Source organism: Pleurodeles waltl, chromosome 10 (genome assembly GCF_031143425.1).
Source record: "Pleurodeles waltl isolate 20211129_DDA chromosome 10, aPleWal1.hap1.20221129, whole genome shotgun sequence".
In the NCBI taxonomy this organism is placed as follows: domain Eukaryota; kingdom Metazoa; phylum Chordata; class Amphibia; order Caudata; family Salamandridae; genus Pleurodeles; species Pleurodeles waltl.
Genome location: NC_090449.1, coordinates 918,955,094 through 918,967,912, shown reverse-complemented (window position 1 = coordinate 918,967,912; position 12,819 = coordinate 918,955,094). Strand labels below are relative to the sequence as shown.

Here is a 12,819-nt window from a genome sequence, read left to right as displayed (position 1 = left end):
GAGGGTGAATGTGTGAAGTGACCAAGCTTCCTGATAGAATGTACATGAGGAGCAGGGTGAATACTGATTTGCATTAGGTAGGTGGACAGCAGTGAAGGGTACCCTGTCCACTAAACCCAAGGTCTGCCTGTCCGATTTTGAGTAAAACGGACTGCATGTTTTACGCTGACGAAGTAAAATCTACTATGTGCGTGTGAAACTTCCTTTGATAGCTCGACAGAGTAGGTGCCATTGAAAGTAAGCCATCCGGTCGTCGGCCCTATTTAACGTGGATTGTCAGATGTTTATTTTTTTATTTTTACTGTCCATAACTTAGGGCATATCCTGGTGCTGAGGGACATTAAAAAAGAGCAACATCTTCTACCATGGGAGAAAACTAGGATGAGGTTCAGTAGTTGTTTTATTTTATAAAAATATTCTCCCAGCTTGGTAGATTGATTTTGGAAAAAAAAAAACTTTGGAAATTTTGACAGTCAGCCATTATGCTTGACTGAGATGTTTGTTAAACTTTTTCTACGTTGACAGGAACCTCCATGACAGAGGTACCTGACAATATATAGAGATGTCAACCGAGCTGGCAGATGTCTCTAAATCTGGCAGGCAGAGTAATGGCAGTAAAGTCCTCCACCACCCTGTCTTCCTTTACTTCGTCTGCAAAATCCAAAATCAGACCCTCTTTCAGGTTCCAAAGTAGGGAAAAGTGGTGGTTTAAAAAAGCCTCCCCTTGGGATTGGAGTGGTCTGCAAGTACTTGCCCCATCACCCTTTGTGTGTTTGATTGCCAGTAGCATGTCTGGAAATTTGAAACTGTCATAGGTTTCCAAGTCTACTACTACCTATGTTTGTGAACTCTATAAGTAGGACTTTTGTATCCATTCATGGAGTACTTCTTTGGGTGCAGATCTGCTACTTTTTTTTGGTAAAGCAGCCACTAAGAGGCATATATGCAAAGATGTTGCGCAATGCAATGCAGCAAACAGTTGCGTCACCTGAAGAGAGCAGAACTGCACCATATCTTCGAAGAGATGGTGCAATTATTCTCTTTCCATCCACTGGCACACTTTGGGCTGCCTAAGGCCAACGCTCAAGGGTGTCTGCATTGAGCCATAGCTCAAGGGTGTCTGCATCTTAGTCACAATAGTTGTGCAGAATGGAGCACCTTCCTCCACAAAAAATATCTTTGGTGGGTTTTACCTCTTTGGATGTGTGCTGCAGACTGCAACACACATACAAAGAGAAAATTACAAGGAGAAGCAAAGATATTTCTCCTTGTTACGCTAGCCTCAGACAGGCACACCATTTTGGTGGAAATCCATGTCTACAACTCTTTGTAAGATTTGCGTCAGAATATATACACATATAACGCCTGATTTAAAGTAACATAAAGCATCATGATACTTTTCTTAAAAATTCAAGCAAATCAGCATACGTTTGGCTTTTTAAATACCAAAAAGGATTTTGCATCAGGACTATGACAAAAAAGGGATGCAAAGCCAATGTAAAATATTTCTATAATTGGACCTAAGTATATTCAAGTTCCTGATCCCCAAAATTAGCAAGTTAAAACCTCTTAGTAAAATCAGGAAACCAAGGCAAACTGACACAGATATAGCAGTCCCAATTCAGGGATAGGAATGTATTTATTTGGGGGTGTCACATCCCCCCTCGAAACTACGCCCCTAGCCACTCCACTATATAGCAATCCACTGTACGCAACTACACTCTAAACTACTCAACTTTACACTGTTTGACTTTATGCCACTCCACTGTACACCACTCCACTGTATGCTTTTCCACTGTACGCTACTCCTCTGTAACCCATTCCACTCTATGCCCCTCCAGTGTATGCCACTGCACTCTTAGCCATTTCACTGTATGGTATACCAACCTACGCAACTCTAGTGTACACCACTCCAGTGTATGCCATTACACTGTATGCCACTCTACTGTATAGTACTCAACCGTACTCTAGTTTGGTATATGCTAGTCTACTGTATGCTGTTCCACTGTATGCCACTCTAATCAGCACCACTCCCCTGTATGCCACTCCAGTGTATGCTATTCCACTGTGCGCCACTCCACTCTGAGCCACTCCACTCTAAGCCGAGCCACTGTACGCCACTTCCCTGTATGCCACTCCACTTCATGATATTCCATTGTATTTTGCTCCACACTATGTCATTCCACTCAACACTAATCCATGTTCGCCACTCCAGTCTATGAAACTCCACTGTACACTACTCCACTCTCCGCAAATCTACTCTACGCGATTCCATTGCATAACATTATACTCCATGCCAGTCCACACTATGCTATTTCACTTTACTCTACTCTAGTGTACACCACTTCAGTGTACACCACTACAGTATATGCCACTTGACTGTATACTATACCTCTGTACACTATTCTGCTGTACGGAACTGCACTGTATATCACTCCAATTAAGGGTGTTCCTCTGTTTGCCACTCCACTCAACGCAACTCCACTATACGGTATTCCACTTTCTGATACTCTGCTGTACGCTAGTCAGTTATACCCCACTCCACTGTTTACTATTCCACTCTACCCCACTCCACGGTCTGCCAATCCAGTCATTGGCACTCAACGATATGCAACTCCACTCCAGTTACCCCACTCCACTGTGTCTAACTCCACTGTATGCTATTTCATTGGATGCCACTCTGCTCTACAACACTCTACAGTAGTCCACTGTATGCCACTCCACGGTATGCTGCTCCACTCAGTAGCACTGTATGCTTCTATCCTCGACAACACTATCTGCCACTCCACTGTAGCACCCTGCACCACACTCTAGTGTACTCTAGCTCAGTCCACTGTACTTTACTCCACTTTATGACAGTTTCACACACTCTTCAAAATCAATGAGTGTATCACAGGAAATTGGTGCAAGTACAGACCTATGTCAGGGTGTGAGAAAGTCATCCTTTTAGCATATTCACTGCAATGCTTCTTACTGATACTGGTGGCAACTGACCCTAACTGTGCCCTGGGCTCTTCTACACAGGCCGAGGGCCACTACTCTGAATAAAAGGTATATGGTCAAAGGTACAGTGTTATAATTGTAATTGGCAGTGACAGACCCTGTAAGTCTGTAGTAGAGAATAGGGCAAGGGGGATTTAAAAAACCTATAAGTCCCTACTATATCATAGGGAAAGGAGGTTTAGAGACCCAGTAGATTGCCTGTACTGGTGTGTGCACTACTGTGGTGCCTGTTGTCATTTAAAAGGCAGCCCTACTTTGCCAACTGTCTTTTAAAAGTCAAATGTGGCCAGATTCGACTTTAGGATTTAAGCTACTTTCCAAGTGATAAACTACCTTATCTTTACATATACATCACCCCAATGTCTCTCCTAGATGCCCCTGGGGTGGGGTGTTATGCACCTATAAGCAGGGACATTATAAAATATGTTGTATATGTCCTGGTGAGGGAAAACCTGCACCTTTCATTTCCCCAAATGTAGATAATTAGCTCCATAGGATAAAATGGGAATATTCTCCATAAGCCTAAGTATAGGTAGACGGGAGCTACATCTGTCATGAAAGGACTCAAATGAATGGCAATGATAATTTAACAACAATCCCCTGTTGAATTTATCATCACTAGTACAGAAAAGAAGTTATGAGACTTTTTTCTGTAAGCCAAATTCCAGCCTGCTAGTGGTCTCTCCTGATTGGTCATCCCTAACAGGATTAGCCAGGCTGCTTTGATGAGGTGATAAGTGGCATGCCTTGAGCAGAGGCTATCTGATGGGGGCAGTTGGCAGGGGCTTAAGCCAAGCCAGAAAGAGGGCTGGGTAAATCAAGCTGAGGCTTCAAAGGGAAGCCAGCCAGAAAGGAATGCAGCCAGGCCTGTCCTCTCACCTGTGCTCCACAGATAGATAGTGAGATTAGGAAAGGAATATGCAGATATCCAGGGGGGGAGTTAATGGAAATGAGCTACACTAGTGGGTTGGTTTAGCCAGATCTTGCTCCTCCTCCGGAGGAAAATCACCCTTCTTGGAATGTGAATGTGCAGTGCTTTACGGGACAAGATGCCACACTTTGGGGGAAGTTGTCATGCTTCTGGTTGGCACCTGCAGCTCATTGGACAAGGATGTCCACTGACTGTCCTCCAAGATAATTGAATAAAAGTGGCTGATCTGCACTGGAATTCATATCTGCTGCCTGAAATCGCAAGAAGAAGAGGGATTGCTCTGCTGGAACCCTGGGCTGCAACTGCAGTACTGCTCCTGTTGCACACTGGAAAAACAGCTCTAAGGACTTTGTCTTGCTTCAAAAGGGACTGAGGAGTGGACTTCCTGTAAGCCAGGGGCAGCTCCTCTGCTATGGCGGTGGAACATCACCCTCCATCAGCAGCAGCAGCTGCAAAACTTTTATAGTAGAAACATGATAAACTCTCTATATTATGTTTCTACTATAAAAGGGGCAGGGCCATGGGTGTGACAGGGACAGGGAGGGAGTGCACAGCACTCCCCTTCAGAGTGCATGAGTGTTTGGGTGGCCATCTCGGGCCGGCCAAAAACACATGCGCAGTAGGCTCTCTCGAGCCCATCAACACAGTTGCCGGGCTGGAGAGAGCATGCACAGGCTGGGTGCTCCATGCCAATCCTAATGCTGCCCTGAGCAGCGTCAGGATTGGCCACAGGGCAGGCTGGGAGCCTGCGCCTGCAGTCTGCGATGGAGGAGTGGATGGAGCGGTGCGGCGGCGCGGCAAAAAGGTACGTTTTAATTTTTTTTATTTATTTTTTGATTTCCCCCCACCATGTGCCACGCTGCCCCACAACTTTTCTATCCAGCAAGCCACGACTGCGGTAGGCTACAGGTATAAAGGATATTAGCTTGCACCATCTCCATCAAGAAGACCCCAGCTGGACAGCCTCCAGTGGCCTTTGAATGAGTTGCCCAGGTGCATTCTGGGAAACATGGTCCAAACATCCCCAGGGCTAGCTCAGAGTTTCTAGACCCTTGGATTGGTGTTGAGGGTTCCCAAAGAGCCCAGCCTAAAAATAAGAAGAAGGACTGCCCTGCTGGAAGCCTGGTCTACAACCACAAGGACTGCTCTTTCAAAAACTGCTTCTGTTGCACACTGGAACAACAGCCCTAAGTACTTTGCCTTGCTTGAAGAAGGACTCCAGAGTGGACACTCTGTAAGCAATAGTTAAAAAGGAGCAACCAAGAGTCACTTGCATCAACTCCTGCAAGAAAATCCCAGTTGAAAAGCAATCAGTAGGCTTTTAAGAATTTGGCCAAGTGCATTGTGGGACTTGTAGTCCCAATGTCCCAAGGAGCAACTCAAAGATTCTAGAACCTTGGACTGGGGTTTTGGATCACTTTCCTGCAGCAAGAAACACTTCTGGAAGTAAGTGTAAAAGTGTTACATTGCAGATGGCTGGAACTCTTGACAGTGACCTGGTCCAGTGCAACCTTCCCTTTGAGCGCTATTTGCTTCCAAGCGCTAGTTTTACTTTTAATCTTTAAAAATTCATATCTCTGGTTCCCTATGTTGAATTCTGGTTGTTATGGTGTCATTTTAAAGATAAAAATATTTCCTATTTTTATAAATTTGGTGTGGGATTTTATTGTGCGCTTTGTCTTACTTATTTACAGCATTGATGTATTAAAATGCTCTACATACCTGTCTCCTAAGTTAAACCTGCCTGCTCATTGCCAGGCTACAGGGGCTAATGTTTTGAGACCTTGATTGAGCCTAACACTGTCTGGAGGCATTATTGCTAGTGGAAGGTGTGTACTTACCTCTACTAACAATCAACCTCCAGCACAAGGTCTGCAAAAAGTTGATAGCATTGTGATCCTTTAAGAGTAAGGAATTATCATCAGGATTCTGGTGAGAAAGATTCCTCATTTATACTAGAAAAAGGCAGAGAAAAGGACAACTTAAGAACAATAGAGAAAATACATAAACATGTTTCTTTAGTTGCAAAGTGGAATTCAACACCATGCTTTACCCACATGGAAGGACAAGGATTCACTATAGAAAAAGGAAAGTAATAAATAGGAATGTAATGTAAAAGCATGGTGAGGCAGTACTTAAATGATTACACTGAAAAGGCGAGTACTCACAAATGTTGCTACAGTGCTGTAGTAAACAAATGGCTGGAAATGACAAGTAGAGGGTGCTAGTGCTGAGAAAAGGGCAGGAAGGCTCCATGGCAAGAAAACAGGAGCAGGGAGATAATTGAAGAAGGTGAATGAAGTGAGCACTTCAAATTAGTGCAGATAATTTAATACTTCCTGGATGCCTTAGTTTTCTGAAAATTGTCAGCAATGTGGTCCTCAAGGAGGATCCCACACTGTGAAGCAGAGTCCTTAATGGGCAGGATGAGCTTAAAGCCAGGGATCTGGGAGAAAAGAATGGTACAACTATATGAGTCGGGTAAGGCACAAGATATATGACAGCAGGATCTCTCATCATCTCTGATGCCAAAGTAGCACGAGAAAAAGTTGAGAAAAGTATACCAAAGTCCAGTCTCACTGAACAAGAAAGAAAGGCTAACAAGGTAAAATAAGATATACAGAACTGCAAGGTAGAAAGAACATACCCATATCTCACTGAAAACATTAAAGCTAATATGATTTACTCTAATACCAGATGCACTAGCCCCAGAGCCATTCCAATAAGCAGAAGAAACATCTAACCTTTTCAGAAACTTTTGAATACAATAGCGATATTGCAGATCTCTTTAGAGGTTCCTCTAGTCAGGAAACACAGCAAGATTTTTTAGAATTGTTTTAAGCGAGAACAAAGGCATGGCAGAGTAAGCTGTGTCAAAGATGGCACAGCAGTAGATCTGGAAAAAGGCAATCATACCACAGATGTTATCAATGGGGTCCCCTGCAACAATGGAAGACTCACAGACCAGTTTTATTTTGAATGTATCCAATTATTTTTTGTCATCCTCCGAAGATGGCCTTCTCAGCAATGGAATATCCTGTGCTTATAATAAATGCACTTATTGCCTAAGAACAGAATTGTTGACATTTGTGTAACAAGATAAGGCTTCAAGCTTTCTTTAATGATCATCCATCTGCCCCTAAACAAGAAATGACAGGCTTGAGATCGCCCTCCACCTTCTTACCCCTCTAACTAATCTGCTTGAGGTCCTTATTATAGAAAAATTGATTATGAAGCAGAGCGTAAGGCTACAACAACAGTAACACCTCTTTACACCATACAACATTTCATGACAAGAAGGAACAGCACTTGAAACAATCAAAGGGAAAATCTCTTTGATAATTAAGCCAGGTGACAAAGGTGGTGGCATAGTCTTACAAAACATTGACAATTACAAACTTGAAATACATTGACAGCTAACCACAGGAATCACAGTAAATAAATTCAAGGGGAGATTCATAAATTGACCACTGATGCAAAAGAGGCTGGTCCCAGTGAATATTTATATTGCATCGTAAAAAGACCTAGAACTCCAGTGATCTGCACATTCCCAGAAATATACAAGCACATTAATGCACAACCGGATACGTCTGTAGTCTTTGGTACAGTTCCATGTTATAATCCCTAGGCCAATATATGGATTTCTTTACAAAACTGTTCACCCCCATACACAACAGTATGAATTTCCTCAAAAAAATGGAAGACAAATCTTTTGACTCTTGAAATTCCCTTTTACTGACCCTTGATATTGAGTCGCTTTACAACAATATCCCCCAAAATAACAGGATAATTGTCATTAAGAACCATTTTGATGCTAGACTACAACCAATTACTTACACTCTTTATAATTTCACTCTGTTCAAAATGGGCTCTTTGGTTGGCAGCCAGGTTACCCCCTGTCAAATCAAGGACCCTCACTCTAGTCAGGGTAAGTCACACACAATCCAAATCATCCTGTGCCTACCCTCTGGTAGCTTGACACTGAGCAGTCAGGCTTAACTTAGAAGGCAATGTGTAAAGTATTTGTGCAATAAATCATGCAATAACACTGTAGAACACCACAAAAATACACCACACAGTATATAATATTTATCTGGTAAGATGCAGGTCAAAACGATTAAGATGCAAAAAGTATATTTTGAAATATCACTGTAAAAATGATATAAAGTCTCTTTAGTCTCTTAAAAGCAACAAATGTCTCTTGCAAGCACAACGTACCTGGTTTGCGTGCAAAATTTGCACAAGAAACTACAGAGGAAGAGAGGCGTGGGAAACAGGGAGGTGTGCGCCAATTTCTCGGGCCGCACACGGCGATGCATCATTTGTTTTTCATGCAGGGAAGGCTTTGCACCGATTTCTGGCGCTCGGACTTGGATCCTCTTCGGGTTGCAGGGTTTTTAGACGCCCCGGGGACGATGTGTTGAAACTTCACGCTGGCAGGATGAAGTTACAGGGGCTGCATCGATCTGGTGGGCGTTACGTGGAAAATTCTACCGCACGGCAGGCACTGCGTCGATTCCTCTCAGGAAGTCAGGCTGCGTCGGTCCGGCTGTGCGTCGATCCAGTGGCCCGTGGATCGAATTTCCGGTCTCTACGCTGGCGTTGTGTCGATCTTCTCCTTGCGCAGTCAGGCTGCGTCATTCCGGTTCGGCACGCAGTGATCTTCTCACTGCGGTGCAGGCTGTGCATCGTTTCTGGCAGGTGGTGCATCGATTTTCACTGCACCTGGATTTCTTCTTGCAGGAATGATGTCTTTTTGGTCCTGAGACTTCAGGAAACAGGAGGCAAGCTGTATCCAAGCCCTTGGAGAGCACTTCTCAGCACAGCCAGAGAGCAGCAAAGCAGCAGGGCAACAGCAAGGCAGCAGTCCTTCTCAGAAAGCTGTGAGGTGAGTCCTTTGGGCAGCCAGGCAGTTCTTCTTGGCAGGTTGCAGGTTTTGGTTCAGGTTCTCTTCTCCAGGAAGTGTCTTGATGAAGTAGAGTATCTACCTCAGAAGTGTCTCAGTTGGTAGGGCCAGAGACCCTGCATAAATACCCAAATGTGCCTTTGAAGTGGGGGAGACTTCAAAGAGTGGCTTAGAAGTGCACACGGTCCCTTTCAGTTCCATGCTGTCTGCCGGGGTCCTAGTAGGGGGTGTGGCAGTCCTTTGTGTGAGGGCAGGCTACTGTTCTTTGACATGTATGTATCAGGCCCTCCACCCTCCCAGCCCAGGAAGACCCATTCAATATGCAGATGTGTGCAAGTATGACTTAGCATCCTGTGTTCGGGGTTGTCTGAGTGAATACACAAGGGAGCTGTCAACTAAACCTAGCCAGACATGGATTGAAAGGCACAGAAGGATTTAAGTGTAGAGAAATGCTCACTTTCTAAAAGTAGCATTTCTAAAATAGTAATATAAAGCAGTCACTATTTAGCAGGGTTTTGTATCACTATTCTGGCCATACTAAATATGACCTGGCTACTCCTTTCAGATCTGGATCTACCACTCAAACAGTATATGAGGGTAGCCCTAATGCTTTCCTATAGAAGGAGCAGGCTTCACAGCAGTGTAAAACGAATGTAGGAATTTTACACTACCGTGACATATAGAACACACATGTTCATGTCCTGCCTTTTACCTACATAGCACCCTGCCCTATGGGCCACCTAGGGCCTACCTTGGGGTGACCTATGTGTAGAAAAAGGCGAGTTTAAGGGTTGGCAAGCACTTTTAAATGCCAGGTCGACGTTGCAGTGAAACTGCACACACAGGCACTGCAGTGGCAGGACTGAAGCATGGTTAGGGGGCTACTCATGTGGGTGGCACACCCAGTGCTGCAGCCCACTAATAGCATTGAATTTACAGGCCTTGGGCACATGTAGTGCACTTGACTAGGGACTTATAAGTAAATCAAATAAGCCAATTGGGTATGAGCCAATGTCACCATGTTTTAAGGAGAGAGCATATGCACTTTAGCACTGATTAGCAGTGGTAAAGTGCACAGAGTCCTAAAGCCAGCAAGAATGAGGTCAGAAAAAGAGAAGGAGGAAGGCAAAAAGTTTGGGGGTGACCCTGCAGAAAGGCCATTTCCAACATATCCCCCTTCATGCCTAAAGCCAGGGTAGGCTAACCAACACTCTGATGGACTTCCCTGTTTAAGGCGATTGAACATGGACAATAGCCCACTACTGCAGGGGCACTAGCCAGTTCTAGGCCGTTCTGAACTCAGTGAGGCCCCTCTGTCTATATTCACTGGGGCCACTTAACTGACCCATGGGGAATCCTTCTTCTCATCTGAGAACCCCATCTGTGAAGCTCCTAACTTTAATTTGCTCACAGATGCACACAGTACCACCATGGTCAAAAAAGTGATGTGGCGCGTTCCACCCCTTGGGTCTCACTTCTGTCCCCAACACAGGGAGAACTCTGCCCACAAGGACAGTAACCAAAAGATGCCACTAACAGCTGTCAGTGTCAGGGGCCAGGGGCCAGGCCCCAGACCATCCACTGCTAAGTGGAGACCCTGATTGGGGCCTTTGGATGAGCTTCCCCTCCAGCTGGGGGGCTGACAGGAAGCTCCCAATGGGCTCCTGAGGCATCTTAGAATGGGTGGCAGTAGCCCCCTGGGTTTTGCACCCCTTCTCCACTCTAGCTCCCACCAGTTCAGGTGCGGTACCCTGACACTGGTCACTCAGCCCAGGATCTGTACCTTGAGGCTGAAAAGGGGACAAGGGTGAGGCCCTCCTCACCTTGCCCCTCCCTCTGGACTTCCATGCCTTCCTCTGAAGAGTGGCACTGCCAGTCAACTGAACTGTCAGGGCGCCCTTAGGGCCTTCCCCTTTCAGCTCACCTGACACTTGGGAGCTCCTATCAGGAGACGGTCTCTCTGTGCAGACTAGGTTACCCTGCTTGGGTCCCCTGTGGGAACAGTGCAAGCACTGTGGCTGGGAATAGGGCTTCCTGGCTTCCTGGGTCTCTGCCTACCTCCACCTCTCCTCCCTTTATAAGGGACATGGGACCCATTTCCCCCATTACCATTTTGGGACCTATCTGGGTCACTGTGTACCTCCCCCCCACTCTGTTGAGGGGAACCTAAACCACTCTCCTTATGATCACTCCCAAATGACTTTTCAGGCACTCTGGTACTCACCCAGAGGTCTGCCTCCTTTGCAAGTTCCCTATGATCAGAGAACTTACAATCAACCAAGTTCTGGCGTAGCTCTGGAAAACAGTGACTGAACATGTGCTCTCTGGCCATCAGATTGTACAGTCCCTCAAAAGTGTTTACCATCCCACCTTTCACCCAGCCACCCAGTCCCTTACAAACGAGTCCTTCAAAATTCCCCCATGCTTGATGAGGCAGTTTCCTACTGCCCATGAATCTCAACCTGCACTCCTCTGGGCTGAAGACATATCTATTGACAAGGGTCTCTATCATGGTTGGATACTTCAATCTGTCTCTCCCATCTAGGGCCAAAAGGACATCCCTCCCATTACCAGGTTTATGCTCCCATCGGACAGCCCCCAATCCTCAGGGATCCTGTGCGTTACTTGGGTGACCTCATACACCTCAAACCACTTGTCTATGTCCTCTCCCTCTCTGAAGTCAGGTACCAAATCTCGTGGTAGATTGACCTCTTTCTCAGCACTGGACATTGTAGTTTTGCTGCCACCACTGAACTCTACGTGCTGTGCTTTTAAGTCCAGTTCCTTCAGACTCAGTTCATGAGCCATTTTTCCTTCTGCTAAGGCACTCTCAGTCTCAGCTCTTCTCTCCTCTACCAGGTCGTGGTCAGCCTCATCTCTTTTCTCCTCTGCAGCCAGTTGTGCTAGCTGCAGCCTCAGGTCCCTCTCAGCCTGCCGGTCCCTAGCGCCTCAGGGGACAGGTCACAGGAGGAGACACTGCTTCCTGCATATGATCCAGTAAGGGACTCACTCTCTGTGTGTTCTCTTTTCTCCTCTCGAGCCACTGCTAAGTCATTTTTCTTCTCCTCCACATTATCCTTCTCAGGGCCATCACCCCTTTGGTCCTTGGCTGTCTGTTCCTCTTTCCAGCGTGCTTCCTCAAAGGCTACAAAGGCATCCTGCAGTTCCTACTTAGTGGATCTCTTTGACACAGTCAGTCCTCTATCTTTACAAAGTTCCCTCAGCTCAGCCTTGGTGAGGGATTCAGTGGGGACAAGGTCCGACTCGTCGTAGTCTTCTGTGATGCTGGAATCCATTTCCAAGCTGTACTAAGGTATCACAGGCACAACACAAAGTTCCAAGTTTACGAAGGAGAGGTAGGATTCAAATTTGAAAAAAAATTACCAAATGGAGAGACAAAAGGAGCAGAAAAAAGAAACTTGTAATGGCCTTTAACTGTGGGTAGGTACTGAACACTTAGCTATTGTATGTCACTGCACAAATACAAGTCCTATCCTCACTGCTGATCACCAATGTTAGAAATGGGGTCTTTGGTTGGCAGTCAGGTTGCCCCCTGTCCAAGCAAGGACCCTTACTCTAGTCAGGGTAAGTCACACACAATCGAAATTATCCTGTGCCCACCCTCTGGTAGCTTGACACTGAGCAGTCAGGCTTAATTTAGAATGCAATGTGTAAAGTATTTGTGCAATAAGTCATGTAATAACACTGTAGAACACCAGAAAAATACACCACACAGTGTTTAGAAAAATATATAATATTTATTAGGTAAGATGCAGGTCAAAACGATAAAGATGCAATAAGTATATTTTGAAATATCACTGTAAAAATGATATAAATTGTCTTTAGTCTCTTAAAAGCAACAAATGCCTCTTGCAAGCATAAAGTACCTGGTTTGTGTGCAAAATTTCCGCAAGGAACTGCAGAGGAGGAGAGGCTTGGAAAACAGGGATGTGTGCGTCAATATCTCGGGCCACACACG

The 12,819-nt window shown here is 45.3% G+C and overlaps 1 protein-coding gene across 2 annotated transcripts in view; it reads left to right on the top strand.

The window, feature by feature from the left end:
- ITGB8 (integrin subunit beta 8) overlaps positions 1–12,819 on the top strand; it is a 298,148-nt gene that overhangs the window by 192,437 nt on the left and 92,892 nt on the right. The gene's annotated exons all lie outside the window — the stretch shown is intronic.